We start from the raw sequence: 16,131 nt of genomic DNA, 5'->3' as shown, positions 1-16,131 counted from the left end.
AGACTTAGGCATACACTGTTTGGGGCGATATTATTTCTTCTCAACTCTGATATTGTGATGCTTCCATTTTAAACTATACTAATGTTTATTTTAAACAGTTGTCCCCAGTATGGTTTAATCTATGTGAATTATTTTGCACGCAATCAGAAATGCGCAGTGGGGGGGGGTTATGGAAGGAGGTATTACTTCCCCGCGAAATCGAGCCGGGCACTCAGCTGGACGACCCCCGTCCGAGTGGAAAACCGCGCCGGGGAAGTCCCACAGAGAAATATTTCCCTGCCAATTCGTGTTGAGCTTGGTGGATGCCAAGGTATAAATGCCAAGTGACTTATTTTCGTGCCGGGTTAGAGTCGAGTGATTTTAGGCATGCATCTGACCCGATGAAAAGCCACTCTGTCTTCCCCCCGTTAAATAAAAACGTTAGCGCTTAGCCCCAAACCGCCGGCAACATTGTAAAATTGTAAAGCGAATGGATTTGTTGTCGTGATCCCCGCGTCTTATTGATGGCGCAAGAATATAAAAGTAGCCCGCGACCTGGATATAAAGATCAGGATTTATTACACAGGATCCCCTGAACAATTTCATCAAAAGCCCATTCCACTGTGACATTTTTCCTGCCATAAATCAGGGGAGCGCCGAGTCATCGGTGGCCAGTGGCTGGAGATGGATGAGTGAGAGGGCCGCCGGGTCAACGCAGATTTTTCACTGGCGCGACCTGTCATCACCGTTTCCCCATTCCTCCACCTTTATGAATGGCTCTTTTACCGACTGGAGGTGTTTTTAATTTGTGTTACATGCCAGAGTTGGGTAAAAAAAAAAAAAAAGAAATCACCTCCACGTTTAGATTACACTCACAAACGCAAACTGTCGCATCACAGTTGGCGGACTCTCTTACTTAACTATTTGCTTGAAGTGTAAGATGTCCCTATCAATTTTACGTTTGTTTGCGTTATAATAGGCCGATGTGTATAAAGTCTCCTTCCTGGGAAAGATGCACAGTGGTGTCACAGGTTCAGAACTTTTCCCTTAATTGTTGTAAAAGTATGCCGCATTGATTTGCGCCTTCAGAGCATGCAGCGGAATCGGGCGCATAAGCTGCTCCGAGTCTGGCTGTTACCGGCAATTAGTGGAGACTCACTCAGTCGATTCTTGTGTCTAATTTCATATAAAAACGACGTGGAGATCTTTACGTTTTCAATTGATTCAATCAAAGACTTTAGCAAGGTACATTCACGCGACACTGTGCTAATCGGGATCCACGCGGCACCGTGGTGTTAATGACGACTGCGTTAATTGATCCCTGTGAATCTCACAGGCACAGCCGTTTAGCGAAAGCAATATGTCAGATGTGTTTGACAGGATCTTTCCTGTCAAAACAAATGTCTTGGAGGAATATTAACTTTATCGTATTTTTTTCTTCTGCTTTAATGCCACCTAATTGATTCAGAGAACATCTCCCATTGGTATAGTTTGAGAAGCTCCAACCTGCCAGCTGGCATCGTGTCCAAAACAGAACTTGTACCTGACGGGACTCATATAGGGACACCTGGACCTGGGTTATCCCCAAATATTGGATTTTCGTCCCGTATGTCCTTTGGCCTCCTGAGACCCAAGGAAAAAAAAGTGTCCTTCAATTTTAGGTTATTTGTGATTTTCTATGTCTTTGGAGGAAATAAGACATCTTACAATTTAGATTTTTTCAAATTGATTTTTATTTTTTAATTTCACAGCATGTCCTCTTTAGTGTCCAACAAGAATAAATATGTTTCCTTACATCAGTGAAAAGATAGATGCAAAAACAAAATGTCCACTACAATGGACATAGATTAATGGGTGAGGTCTCAGGAGGTTAGAAGTACAAACAATTTAATGAACAGATCTTCAAGAGTGGGCTTCAAAGTCCACTTGACAATGTAAGAGAAAGTTCCTTTCTCGATAATCTTTTTAACATATTTACTTTTTATACGTGAAAGTCGCAATTCAATTGGAAGTTCCACAGTATGGCTGTAGCCCGTATTGTCAGACATAAATGGGTGAATCCAGCACGCTGACAGTGTCCTTCTAACCCCACGCAGATGTCCCCGTGTTTAATCTCCTGCTGATAATGTTGCCCCTTGGTCACCTTAAATGCGCAGGTCAAGTGCTTTGACAGGCCAAGTACGCTGGGCTGTACCTGGGTAAACCTCCACTGCGCACTTTGTGGGGTTCGTCCATTAATTCCCATGGGGAAAAACCCTAATCCCAACAACGACAGCCTTGCCCCATACCCAGCCCTAAGCTTAACCATAAGAAACCAAACGAAACACTTTTGGCATTTTTAGTTTTTTGATTGCAGTCACAGATCTTTTTTTTTTTATATAAAATTGAGGTTATCCTTGTGTGGATGGAAAAAATGTCCCCACAAGGTAAAAAGTTACAGGTCTTTATCACATTGTGAGGAAATCCGGTCCCCACAATGTAGTAATTACAAAATCGCACATGCGCAGATGTGCGCACGCCCACACATACACACAAACACAAACACACGCGCACACACACACACACATACACAAAGTGGGTGAACCTGCACAGACCAAGGAGCGGGTGGGAAAGGAGAGGTCAGACCTCTGCCATAAAAGCCACCTGATTTACTGTGCGACCGCATTTGAAGTGTGGAATGAGGCATTTGGGGTGGGGAGTGGGGCTAATTCACTCAGCCGCCTTTTCCTATGATCATCTGTCTGCAGACAGGCTCCTGAGCAGCTGCAGGGAGCGTCTGCCTGGTGTTGGCCTTCAGAGACCCCCCTGACTGAGGGGGTCTCCCCAAAACCCCAGACTGACACCAACCTCCTGCTTTTTCCCTCCATAAAAAAGCCAGTGGTTTATTTTACAATTTTCTTAAGTTATAAATGGTTTAGCTCATTATACATTAATCTTATGTGCAAATCAAGCTTGAAAATGCAAAATGGTTCTGTTTGAAGGGGAGTACCAACTCCGGTTCGGATTTAATAATAGCAGAATGCTGGATCGTCTGTTCTCTGTCCTGCTCTCAGTCCAGAGCCAAATGCGGTCTACTTGTCCTACCGGTTATCTGCTCTGCATGAATGTGCTTCCACGGGCCCTTCTCTCAGCCAGTCAGGGTGACTATTTGACGCCACTGGATTTCGAAATTTGCCTCCAAAAGGTCACGCTGAGTCATTTGTTGTATTCAATGTAAATCACCCTGCTCATCATACGCACTGACATTCAGAGAGCAACCTTATGTCCAATAAGGTCATTTTAAAAGTATGCATGTTTTCTTAATTTGTATGGTTAAAATCCTCAAATTTATTCATGACGTTTAATTGTTCATTTTAATCTTACTGAATTCACTACTTCCATTCTCAGTGATGAAAGGATCTTTCTCCTCCTGTAATTAACTTTACTACATTAATAATTTTGTACATAAATTAGCTGTGAATAATAAGCCAGAACGTTTGCTGTAATAGAGCTTCAATAATTATCTTTTTTTCCCCCCGTGGGAGCAATTAATTAACACACCTCTGTGTTATAATATCACTGGATGTTTTTTTTTTTTTTATCAGAGTTGAAATGAACTCTTCAAATTGGAACTCCCTGGGGATTGATAGCACAGCAGCTTGCTACGTGCTATCGTGCAAAGCCCTGCAACGGCCGGCCACGTCATCGACGATGAGTCAAGCCTTCAATGGGACCCCGGAACCCTAACAGGTGTTCATCCCTCACCGATCCGGACGATGGGCCGCACAAAGCGAAAAGCGCAGACAGCGGGTTTGTCTGTCAAGCCCCGGAAAACGGCACGTTGCATGACCGTGCCACACGAGATGAGAAAGCAGCTCGTCACCAATAATTTTGTATGCCGTACCATCAGATGCGAAAGCCTCAGTGCACCAATAAGCTCCACTAGCCCTTGGCTAGAGACTAAAGTATGAGTTTGCATGCAGACAGACAGAGGAGGAACTGGCGTCAGAAATGTTCCTTTCTAAGCCCTGCTGGGCAAGTCAAATCTTGCGGGCCACTTAGCAACAGGTTCCTCTTCATCTTTTCATCTTTTTTTTTTTATCTCTGGTGATGTTTATGATGTAAGCTACCTACCACTTAGGGCCTTGTAAATCGACCTTCCTGTGTTTCTGGGAACTACGTGACCCCCCCCATCAGCGTTGTCTTCAAAGCCCCAGTTAGACAAACCGGCACATTAAGGCCCCTGTTTATTTCCTGGTTTCATGTCCCTCTGGTGCCTTTTCATTATGGGGGGGGCAAGTCTCAGACATAATGGTCGGGAAAGTGTGTCTCGTCGACTAGCTTTTCAAATTGCATGTGTAGCTATAAACACGAGCACATTTTAGAATAATGAAAGTGGTTTGTAACAATACTTGAGATTTTTTGTGACTGCAATATTAAAGAGGCTTTTTTGTTTTGCAGAATTAACCAACCAGCTGACGCTAACCTGTATTTAAGATGCTGATCATTCAAGATCATTCAAGGTTTACAGGCTCATTGAAATAAAATGGATTCAATGATTTATAAAAATCTATTTGGACGTTGCATTAACTGAATTTTATGAAACTTGTTACCTCGGTCTCAGTGAATCAAACGCCCTAAATGGCTCTGAAGTAGGTATTCCCGTAAGCTCCTCCACGGTCAGCTCTCATTTTGGCAGAACTCTTTGTCAATATTTAGTATGGCACGTTGTCCAATCAATCAGACCAATCAGCAGTGGTTTAGAGGAGACCTGAAACTGGGGCTGCTCTGTTGATTGAAGCCAATCAGAGGCTGTCCCACATAATCTTCCTCCAATGATTGGCACATATGTCCTCAGCACAGTTAGAGGGAACCTCAGATAACAGAAAATAGTGTATAATGGAAGGAAGTGATTGTGGAGAGAAGACAGGAGCCTGACACTGTTTTTTAAGGCTAACAAGTGATTTGAGTGTCTCCCATAACTGAAAACAATCCACGTGCGATTTTGGGCCATTCAGGCATGGTTTCATTTGCACACAACTGAAGGAAGCAGGTGGTGCAGCGGTCATGCCGGCATAGCTTTGACCTTCAGGTTGTAGGTTCAAGTCCCAGAGGGGGTGGGGCCTGTTCAGCTACATTAAGCAAAGTTCATCAATCCAGTAAAATAACCAGCTGCTATGTTAAGTGCAAGCAAGCAGCCTCTTGGTATGATGAGAAGCCATTCCTGAGCTCAGTTCTTTTAAACTTTCACAGAGACCCTCAAAGTCCAGCTGTGATGACCTTTTCCCCTGGGGGAATGGAAGTGTACCTGTCACACCGTCCCTACTGCAATGTCGGGTACCTGTCACACCGTCCCTACTGCAATGTCGGGTACCTGTCACACCGTCCCTACTGCAATGTCGGGTACCTGCCACACCGTCCCTACTGCAATGCCGGGTACCTGCCACACCGTCCCTACTGCAATGTCGGGTACCTGTCACACCGTCCCTACTGCAATGTCGGGTACCTGCCACACCGTCCCTACTGCAATGCCGGGTACCTGCCACACCGTCCCTACTGCAATGCCGGGTACCTGCCACACCGTCCCTACTGCAATGTCGGGTACCTGTCACACCGTCCCTACTGCAATGCCGGGTACCTGTCACACCGTCCCTACTGCAATGCCGGGTACCTGCCACACCGTCCCTACTGCAATGTCGGGTACCTGCCACACCGTCCCTACTGCAATGTCGGGTACCTGCCACACCGTCCCTACTGCAATGCCGGGTACCTGCCACACCGTCCCTACTGCAATGCCGGGTACCTGCCACACCGTCCCTACTGCAATGTCGGTTACCTGCCACACTGTCCTTACTGCAAGTTATTTACTGGTTAGTGCTTGACCCTCCATGTTTGATGCGCATCTGGCACAGCAGCACTGGGTTTTGTAATTAATTTCATTTATCAATCTGCATTTTTAACACATTATTTGCAGAAGTGCCAGATCCAGAGTTTGGTCAACAAATTGGGAAACATCTCGAAACAAATTCTCATGGGGAACACCCAATCAACACTGAACATTGAACATTCTGCAATCACAGAAAATGTGTTCAATAATATACAGACCAATTATATGTCCAGTCATAAGGCAGTTCACTATATAATTGAATGTATCACCTTGATTACTGATCACTTGGAGTATGATGCAAGGAATGAAAGATATGAAACAGAAGCCTCCTGATTTTGCGTTTTAATGTTCATTCACAGGTATGAACATGCAGTGTCCAGGACACACAGAGGTAGTGCGAGACACTTTCAGCAAGCAGGACGGCAGATTCCCCCCAGTCTTGAACTGTGCCTGACCTCCCCTTCAAACGCTCTTATCTGATCTGAAGGAAACTCCAAAGGTGGACATCTGTTTGGAAGCCTTTGAGAGACAAATTACATGTGATAATTATCAATATGGCACACTCAGGTAAAGGCACCTCTGGCCGCAAGGCTACATCACTGCTGTTTTTGGTCTTTATCTTCTGCCTGTCAAACAAGTGGGGTGGGGTATGGGGCTGGGGGGGGGGTGGCTGTAAAAAGAACCTATGGGCAACATTGGGTGCATCTGATGCTAATGCTGCTAACGCTAACCTTACGCTGTCCATTGCTGAAGGGCGGGTGTAAAGTGTATTGCAAGGCCAGGATATCACATGTTCCAGATATTTCAGCTTGTTAACTGTCCACAAAAATACAAATTTAGTATAATGATGATTATTCCTTCTCTGCTGCTAGATCTTCTTCCCCGCCAGATGTCCTGTTCCCATCCCAAGATGAGGATCACACATGTACAGATGAGGAACCAAGGTCAAACATTCAGATTAAAAAAAAAACGCTGCCTGATTGATTAAGGAAGCCGACATTGGCTAGTAAAGATGGCGGACCGGGCGGTGACATGACTTATAGTCAGCGGGATTCTCCGAGATTGTACCCTTGTCATTCATTTTGAAGTGTTCTCAGTTCAGAACATTCAGACCAAACTATTTCTCCTTTGTACTCACATTCCAGAAAATCCCATTCCTAACCGCACTGTCACCATGTAAAGTGACCGCTTAAAAAATGTACATGAACGACAGACCAAACTAGACCAAAGCATCCAAAGACATGGATTTATCTGTACATACTCCACTGTTGACAATCTTGATTTCAAACTGATATCAGTTATGCAACATCAAATCTCATTTTTGAGGTTTGTCTAGTATGGTTCTCTTTGTATTTGGCAATAATACATTCAGTTACATATAAATCAGGTTTACAGTGTTAACATATTACGTACAATTACTCTGTCTTGAGGCATTGAGGGACCTCTGGCCTGAGTCTGTACCTAGAATTACAATTAATTATAATTAATAATTGTTAAGTTGCACAGTGTTGCCAGTGGGTTACAAATAACCTTGACTGAGGTTAAAACTGAGTTGTGATATTTTGTTTGAGAGCATCCAAAGTTTTCCTGACCTGCAAAATTTTATAAGGGTGCCCACTTGCCTGGTGAACCATGATACCTGACCTGAACGCTGTCTCTGGTAATTGTGGGTGGAGTTTAGGGAGGAGAGAAATTGAGGGGGCGTGGCCTGGTAGGTGGAGCTTTCTAGAAAAATGATTCAAAATTTGCACATGCCTTTTGTCTCAGATTTGTCACGAAGGGATTTTTGTTCCTGTTTAGTTTTGTTGACATTTTTAACAATCAAACTATATCAGTTTTTCGACTGATGAAATTCATGTGGGATTCCTTTAGGAGTACTGGGTCAGTACAGCTATTTTGAAATATTAAAGCCTAATGGACTTTCTTCCCTGACAGGTTTGCTGCGGAATGCCTACTATTTCTGCACTTTTCTGAACTTACAAAGTTATGATGCTATTACAATTTTAAAAAGTCTCTATATGATTCTTTTGATCATAGTAGCACTGTGATCCTTTTGAAAGAAGGATCTCAGGATGGCTGACCATGCTGTTTGGCTGGGCCTCTGTGACAAAACCCCTTTAAGCATGTCTAACGTGGATGTGGCTATATTAAGATACACTAACTCAGAAACCTGCGGTTTGTCACACCGTTGCTGTTAATGAAATGTGTGGGGTGTCACTTTCAAACAGGGATGTAAGAATCGGGGGGGGGGGTAACCCCCAAAATTTAATTTTGTTTTATTAATCTCTCACAAAATAAAAAGAATTTACTTATGTAAGTGTCCCTACGTTATCAAGTAATCTCTTGTACCATTGCTTCCAGAGGTTTTGTTGTGGTTGAAATAAAACATCTGTTTCTATTACACAGCAGGACACAGGACCTGTTTGCACATTGTTATGGAAGACTAAGGGCCAAAGCATAGCCCCCACCCTCACGAGTGTGACGTCGCCATGGCGGCGCGGCTGACAGACCAAGCCCCGAAATGCATCTGTATCCTGTTTGCCGACGGATGGAAGCGGAGGTGACCACCTCTAACCCCAGTAGCGGATGCTGAATGGATGAGGTTTTCATCTATCCTACTGCTTCACGATTGATTGTGTGGCGGACCCAGTTGACCACTGTGAAGCAAATAACAGCACAGGCTGGCTTTTACGTTAGCTATTTATTTATTTATTTTGCATTTCGGTGATTCAGATGAAAGACCTTTAAGTGTCGTGTGAATGCTATATAATTATGCCTTTTTTATTTTTTTTTACATCTGAATAGGCACTTAACTTTGAAAGGTCTCATTGTTTTCTGCTGCTGCTCGGATCCCAAACTCCTCACATCAGTTAAGTCTCTCATTGAAGAGGAAATCAGGTGCTAATTGGAGCAGGTTTGGGGGGGGGGGGGGGGGGGGGCTCTGCTTTGCTGTGCATCGCTTCTCTCATTGTTATTTTGATGGGTTTCCAGCAGGCTCTGAGACTGTGGCGGAGGTTGAAAGCCGCGTCTCTACAGGACGCCCTGCTCACCTGCCTGATTCATCACTGTTTTGCTTCTACTCTGCTTGGTAAAGGAATCGGATGGGAATGAAATGAACTCTGGTAAAAAAAAAAAAAAAAAAAGCTTTAATCTGCCGCAAAGGTTTTTGGCAACCTGGTATCTGGATGTTTGTGTAGCTGGGAGATCACATTCAGAGGCATAACATCGGTGTTTATATTGGGATTTTAGCTTAAAGCGTGTTTATGCAGCCATACACTTAGTAACTATTAATATGTAATATTTTCAGCAAAGCTGAATATCTTCATTGACAGCTTAGCATGGAATACAGTATTTATATGTATGTATTTCTAAACTATCATGCTTTCTATCTTGCCTTTCAGTATGATTATTTAGATGTCCTAAGCTTTCAAATTTGCTGCCCTGTGACCAAGATAGGACCCATACTTTATTTTTAAAGTTATTTGTATATCAGTCCACTGATTGATGTTGGTACTTTGCTGATTTAATGTTTCCTTTGTTATTAGTGGTGGATACTGAGGATTGCATAGTATTTTGATGTTCTTTGTGAATTGCATTATCTACACACTATTATTCAGGCAGTAATATTTAATTGTTTGATCATTCTGGCTAACTGCAGCTAATTCTTAATGTTTTAACTCAGTGATTAAAGGTATGAAAAGGCACCTGTGTTCACCGCTGCGAAGATGTGTCTTCTGATTGGTCGGAGGGGCCGTCATCCTGGGAGAACAGAGCTCCTACTGACCTTACCAATACTTTGAAGATGTCCCCCGAAAACACATGTCAGGTGGAGTGGAGTGGAGTGGGGGAGATTGTGGTATTTGCCAGGAATCTTTGAAAACGGCACTTGTTTATCTAAACCTTCAAAGGATGGACACGGTAGAACCATGTGACACTGGGGCCCTTCAAAGACCAGGGGGTTAGTGGGGGTCGGCTGTGTGGGATGGTCTCGTATTAAACGGCACTGGCAGGCAGTGGCATTAAATGCTGAGCGCCCTGGGGGGGTTGGCATTGAAAAACTCGATAAGCAAATGAAGCCTTAACGTTAGATATTCAAGATGTTTTCATTTATTTGTGTTAGGATGAACATCTTTATTAAAAAAAAAAAAAATTTAATTAAAAAAACATGGTGTACTTGGTGGGTGCCATTTGGGGGGGGGGGGAGCACAATGTCTTGCTTTGAGGGGTATAGACCATGAATGCCTCCCATGATGCTGACACTGGCTAAAATTCATTCTTCACCTTGCAGACACCCCCTCTCCACTTCATGTAACGTCGCAGGAGAGGAATGAATTATCCAGGGGGCTGCTAGATTTTCTGGGCCCCATGAAGGTATATAATACTGAGCCCCCAACCCAGATCAATCCAATTATGTCCAAATTTTTTTAGACCTGTTACTCAGTCTCACTTGTCCCACTCCTGCTTTTATGCTAATGTATTTATTCTCAAACAAGGCTTTGTGGATATTCTAACATCTGCCTTAAACTCATTTGATTGGGAGAATGGTTTATTTTCCAGTTGTAACTGAGAAGCTCCAAATTCGCAGACTGGGGTAAATTTGCCAAAAACTAACTTGCTAACAACGTTAGCAACTCACATAGTTGGAACCAGGCAACTGAATGGTTTTAACTATGAAAATTACTAACTGGAGCTTTTTAGGGAAACGTAGCATCAGTCAAGAACCTGCTGTTGCACCCATGTATGAATGAGTAGAGCCCAGAGCCAGGCAAGTCACTCTGCGGAGAACCACCTGCCAAACCGTTTTTAATCTCCCTTGCCGAGTCCAGTCTCAGCCTGGCGTCCGTCCTCCTATTCCCATGTATTTTCTTTGTGTGTGTTTTTCAAAACCACTTCTCCTGTAGCCCGGCGCTACATTTAAACTCACAGCGTCTTAAGTCCTCGAGCAAGTCTGATCCTGACCGTGGGTGAGTTTTGTTCCCAGCCACAATTAGCTAACCTTACCTTAGCCTGCAGCTAAAAGGTGTCTAATGGACAAACCCCCACCTGAGCTGCCCTGTTGAGCTTTTATTTTGGGGGGAGAAGTGGGAACTGAAGGGGGGGACAGGGTATGCTTTTGAAGCCTTTCCTCTACACAGGGATTCATTGTGGCCTGAGGCCGTTTGATCTTAAACTAATTGACTTAATGATCTCACCGCGGGAGTAATTGGGGCAGCGCGATAAGACTGCGACGTCCATCTTGGTTTCTTTACTCGGTGCTTTGTGACTGTGGGCTGAGGTTTCCGTTAAGCCTCTGTGAAATGACCTCCCCCCGCCTTTTTTCCACCACATCCTCTTATTACTTGGTTTAAACGTTTGAAATATTCATCTAAAGATAATCCGTGTCCACCTCGACCAGCGGTTGTACGCAGAAAACTGCCAACAAACTACTGGATGCGGGATATTTTTCGTGAAAAAATGTTGATTATGTGAGATTTAACGTATGACGTATGCGTATAACGCGCACTATGCCGTCACATAACATTTCAAGACCTGAGTCTATTTCTTCATTTTCCATAACTGTCGCCAAAGATACATGTCTGCCTAGGTCTGTGACCTAGCAGACTCAGATTTCTTTTAATAGACTTCATTTCTTTATTTTAGTTCTCAGAGAGATCATAAACACGTGGAAACTTCTCTATCAGTATGTTCATCCGCAGCGCGCGCTTCTGAGCTCGTCCCTTTAATGAACGGGAGCGGCGCGCACCTTGACTGGGTCTGCTATTAACTGAGCCAAATTTATGATCAGGCATTCCCCCTGGTGGCACCCCGGCTTATGGAAATGAATGGATAGCAATTAAGTTTAATGGGGAAGTTTAGTACTCATTTAATTTTCACTAGGCAAATTGAATTAAGGGCGCAACGTAATTGCAATTACAGTGATGTTGTCCCGATTCGACTCCCCTGTTTAAGACAGCACTCGTGACATAATGGGAAAATGAAAGCGCTGTAATTTAACCTTCAACCATGTCCGACAGTGACTCTTATTCAGGAATGGAAATATGCCGGCGAGCAACAAAGCTGCAGACATTTCTAGCGCTTTGCGTCAGCCAGACACGACGCTGACTGTCGCCCGAGCAAAAATAAAAAAATAAAAAATCGTCCCCGCTCTGGGTCTGATCTTATCTCCTGTCGGTGCATCGTAACAGCGACACACCTGTAATGCCTTAAATACTTCTACGGGTTCCTGGTTATTAAACGTATTGGAACTTCAAAAACAGCCCGTGGTCATATAGCCTAATTATTATTTTAGTTATTTAAGAGCCTATTTCTTCAGACCCTTTAAAAATGTGTTACATAGCCTATAACGTGTATCATGGTTTACCGGGTGATTTATGTCACTGTCTCTACCTATGGTGATGAGCCGTGGGTAAATACCTGTATTTTAGTAAGAATAAACTTAGGTTATTTATACAGTAGCGAGCACTGACTCCGGAGCACTTTAAGTTCCCATAAATCTTACGTATGACAAGCTGAACTCACCACACCTCTTGGCGTGCTCACCTCTCCCATAAACACAACGCCAGGTATCCTACAATTTTTCGCGTTTTCATTTAGAAATTAGACGATTTCTATTAAAACCAAATGGATCGAGATGGCTTGTCCTGCGCATCTCCAAAAATTGACAGGGCGCTTAATTTACAAGCTCTTGTAAAAAATGCGCACATTCAGATCCTGTCACTCAAAATTTCCCGAATTATTCGACAGTAAATAACTGCGTGACGCAGTGCTGTTGTTCTCAATAAAGCACGGCTATAGCAGACCTTAATCGATGCACCTCTCCACAACCGCGACATTTCCACAGATGTAAAACGACTAAGCAAATAATTAATCAAAAAAATGGTAGCGCTTTACATTAATTGCATCTACATAATGTAGGCCTATTCATTGTGCATTCATAGAACATTCAGTGCACCTTCATAATGCATGCATAGAACATTCTTAAGCAGCATGTAAGTATACCATAACATCCTAACATAGCCTACTATACAGCTGTAATATATGTCTACATTAATAACAAATGTTATATGACAATAACAAACATTATAATCGTATAATGTTTGTTATTAATGCATATTAAGACTGTTAATGTATGTTAGGATATTTAGGTGTACAGCCAGGCTGTGTATGAGTTTTGTACGAATGCATTATAAAGGCTTTACTAAATACAGTTAATGTAAAACGTTACCAAATAAATAAATAAATAAATAGAAGCGTACACGGAAAAAGTCATAATAGTTCTAGCTCTAGATGGTGGTGCTCGGCGAGACACTGGAAGCGAGGCTGACGCCTGTTACATAACTGCAGTCACTGCCGCCAGAAGGTCACACCCAGGCAGCGCTCCTGTTTTAGCATTTAAAAAGATAAACCAGACTTTGACAAAAGGCAGGGAGCTGGGATGAACCCTCCCGGCATCATAATCGTGGCCACTATCCAAGTCACAGCACTCATTTTAATACCCAACGGTACGTCTGAGGTCAGCGCAACCGCAACACCACTTACCTCAGAAACCCGAAACTTCAACACACAGACACAAATCTTAAGTGCATAATTTCGATCAAAGTTTAATCCGTCGTACGTGAATAACTTATACCCCCTCCTAGATTAATGAAGCACAATGCCCGTGTCTTCCTGTCGACATACACTTCTCAGTAACGGTGCGCTCTGCCAATTTACTCATTCGCAATTACGGACGTTCTTTTTTAATCATTCAACCCAGAAGAGGCAGAGGCTGTGCTTTTTATTTTACAATGAAGAAACGTAGTAAATAGCTTATTTTTAAGGTTTTAAGAAGCTATAATGTAAACAGTAATTCAGACACTGTTATGCCATAGTCACATTTCTTAGCACAGATGGGCATTCGCCATATGTAGAACGTCATGTTTCCAAGTAAAATAAACGCTGATTCATCACTTTTAGGAGTCAGTTTTGCGGTCCCCGCTGACTGCAGTCACTCCCAGCATGATTTGGTTTTCTTTAGCGTTTTAGCGCACTTTGTTTCTGTGTTTTAATTCAACCTGCAAAGACGCAAGCGACGTAAATAACCGTAAAGAAATTAGCTTTATTTTGTTTTTACAATAAGTAAAAGTGGTATTTTTTTCGAGCACATATTGTGGGCTAAGCGGTGCTAGCCTTACACCACCAGCATTTATACGTGGGATTCTGCCACAGCACGAAGACCTGTTGGCCAGTTAACTTAACTGGTGACTCTGAAATGAGTGTGTTCTGAGATGAGATGAGATGAGATGAGATGAAATGGCGCATCGGATGGCTGTGCCGTGTCTCTTACGTGTGTACAGCTTTATATTAGCACTTAGCTTCGGCTAGTGTATCAAAAGTTTATTCTTTTTTAAGAACTGTACTGATATTCTGCACAAACGTAAAATTAAGCTGTCTTGTGTTCCTAAGCTGGTGCCGAAATGGAAAATTTCCTTTAGTGTATACAGTGGTCATGCATACTCGTTCTCTACAATTAAAAAAAAAAAAACAACGTGGCATAATCTGTTTCAGTCCCGAAGCGGTTTTGGTTTAGAATTCAGAAACCTGACACTGGTTAGTTGATAATTTAGGTGACGGACAATATTAGTATACAGGGTATACATGTCACCACAAAAGTATCAAAGAAACTTTTATCGTGCTTACATAATGTGGTATATGCTTTAAAACGGTGACTGGCCAACAGAGAACTGTCAACCGAGGTCGAATGACAACTCATACAGGTCAACCTTAAAGTTAACGCTAAAATGATGAGAAAGAGTAGACAGACAGATGCAAACGCGGCGCTATGTTTGGTCTGTTTCACACGCGGCGCTGTGTTTGGTCTGTTTCACACGCAGTGTTGGAGTACGGAATAAAATTAAAAGAAAAATCAAAGGGGTGCGATAGTTTTTTGTTGCGTTGGTGGGATTCCATCCGCGAAATTTAAAGAAACTATTTTGAAATTGTCCAGGTAACGGAATTATAAAATGCTTAAGAACCTATTTCTTAAACTGTCATTTTACAACTTGTTACTTAAATTAGTCTTGATTTTAATAAACAAAAAGGCATATAAAGCCAAATAAACGTGACAGCGGTAATACTCCGTGGTTTCCCCGCGCTTCGTTTACCGGCGACTCCGTCGTTCCCCCACGACGGCCCACGGTGTTATGGCCATAAGGGCACTAGGCTACCAGCCGCAGCTGAGGGTTAATAAGTGGGATTAACCTGCTCTTCAGACACAAGTGGCCAGTCAACCCAGAGGGCTTCCTCTGGAGTCCCGAGGGCTCCTCCCCCCCACCAAAAGTGCACTGAATGTTTCTGAATTGTTCGGTTCCCCACACCTCCCCAAAACTGGAAAATATTTCCGGTACCGTAGGTTTGATCGGTTACAGAGATGCAGAATATCAACATGAGCACGCGGACGGTGCAGTCTGCCATATCGTGTGCATGACTGTCGCATCACCCTTCGCACTCTAAACAGGCGTTCGCTATTTTAACACAAATGCCCTTTAAATTCATCGAGACATAGGCCTATTTCGATTTCCAGGTGTCTTTTTCATTCAAACATTTTGATTAGCGTCCGTTACGCGATATACGCTATATACTCTTCAGCTGCATATTTGTTCCAGTCGCAACACGCCTGGGAATTTAATCCAACGGCCACCTACTGACAATCTTTTTAACAATAAAATGCATGACGTGACAAATTAGCCTTTAAAAAATGTTTTCGTTGTACCGATTTATCTAGGCCCATGTCGTTCCTCTGAGTCAGCGTTTATATTTTAACCTATTATCTCAAGAAAAACTCAGGTATTGTACAAGATCTTAAACTGCGCGCTTACAGAAAGGGACTGCACTAGTTAAGTCTCTTCAACTGAATGTTTACTGCGCCATAGTCAGAAACCCACGTCGATATCAACTGCTAAATGACAGAAGAGCAGTTTTTTATCTGTTCTACAAGAATCCATTAACACCTTGGGTAAAAAGTAGGCCAATAGCTAGAATCTTTCAAATACATTAATTATGAATGTATCGATTTGTTTCCTTCCTTTACTGTTACGCGGTCACCCTTCACCTTACCTACAGGAATAGTTTCTTGTAGTTGTAGAAATTTCATTTATTTGGAAACGATCAGACCCCTTATGAAAATTACCTCGTACATCAAGCAAAACTCGGGTCAGAGGTGCGAGCAAAAACCACGCAGTTAGCGGCTTTATTTGTATTTATAATACTTTACACAAGCATTTTATTATTTTGTGTACTTTTACTTC

General features: G+C 42.9%; 1 long non-coding RNA gene across 2 annotated transcripts in view; it reads left to right on the top strand.

Annotated features, from left to right (window-relative positions):
* The window catches only part of LOC111846977 (uncharacterized), a 54,717-nt gene extending 44,714 nt beyond the window's left edge, over nt 1-10,003 (top strand). For both annotated transcript variants that reach the window (XR_011984948.1, XR_011984949.1), the window contains 7 exons: nt 3,564-3,708; nt 5,212-5,757; nt 6,205-6,412; nt 6,718-6,789; nt 8,252-8,405; nt 8,651-8,714; nt 8,837-10,003. This is a non-coding gene — a long non-coding RNA (uncharacterized lncRNA). The remainder of the gene's footprint in view (nt 1-3,563; nt 3,709-5,211; nt 5,758-6,204; nt 6,413-6,717; nt 6,790-8,251; nt 8,406-8,650; nt 8,715-8,836) is intronic.
* Nucleotides 10,004-16,131: the final 6,128 nt, after the last annotated feature.

The sequence above is a fragment of the Paramormyrops kingsleyae genome, chromosome 23 (genome assembly GCF_048594095.1).
Source record: "Paramormyrops kingsleyae isolate MSU_618 chromosome 23, PKINGS_0.4, whole genome shotgun sequence".
Lineage (NCBI taxonomy): Eukaryota > Metazoa > Chordata > Actinopteri > Osteoglossiformes > Mormyridae > Paramormyrops > Paramormyrops kingsleyae.
The sequence above is the reverse complement of the archived record's forward strand: the minus strand, read 5'-3'. Positions and strand labels throughout refer to the sequence as shown.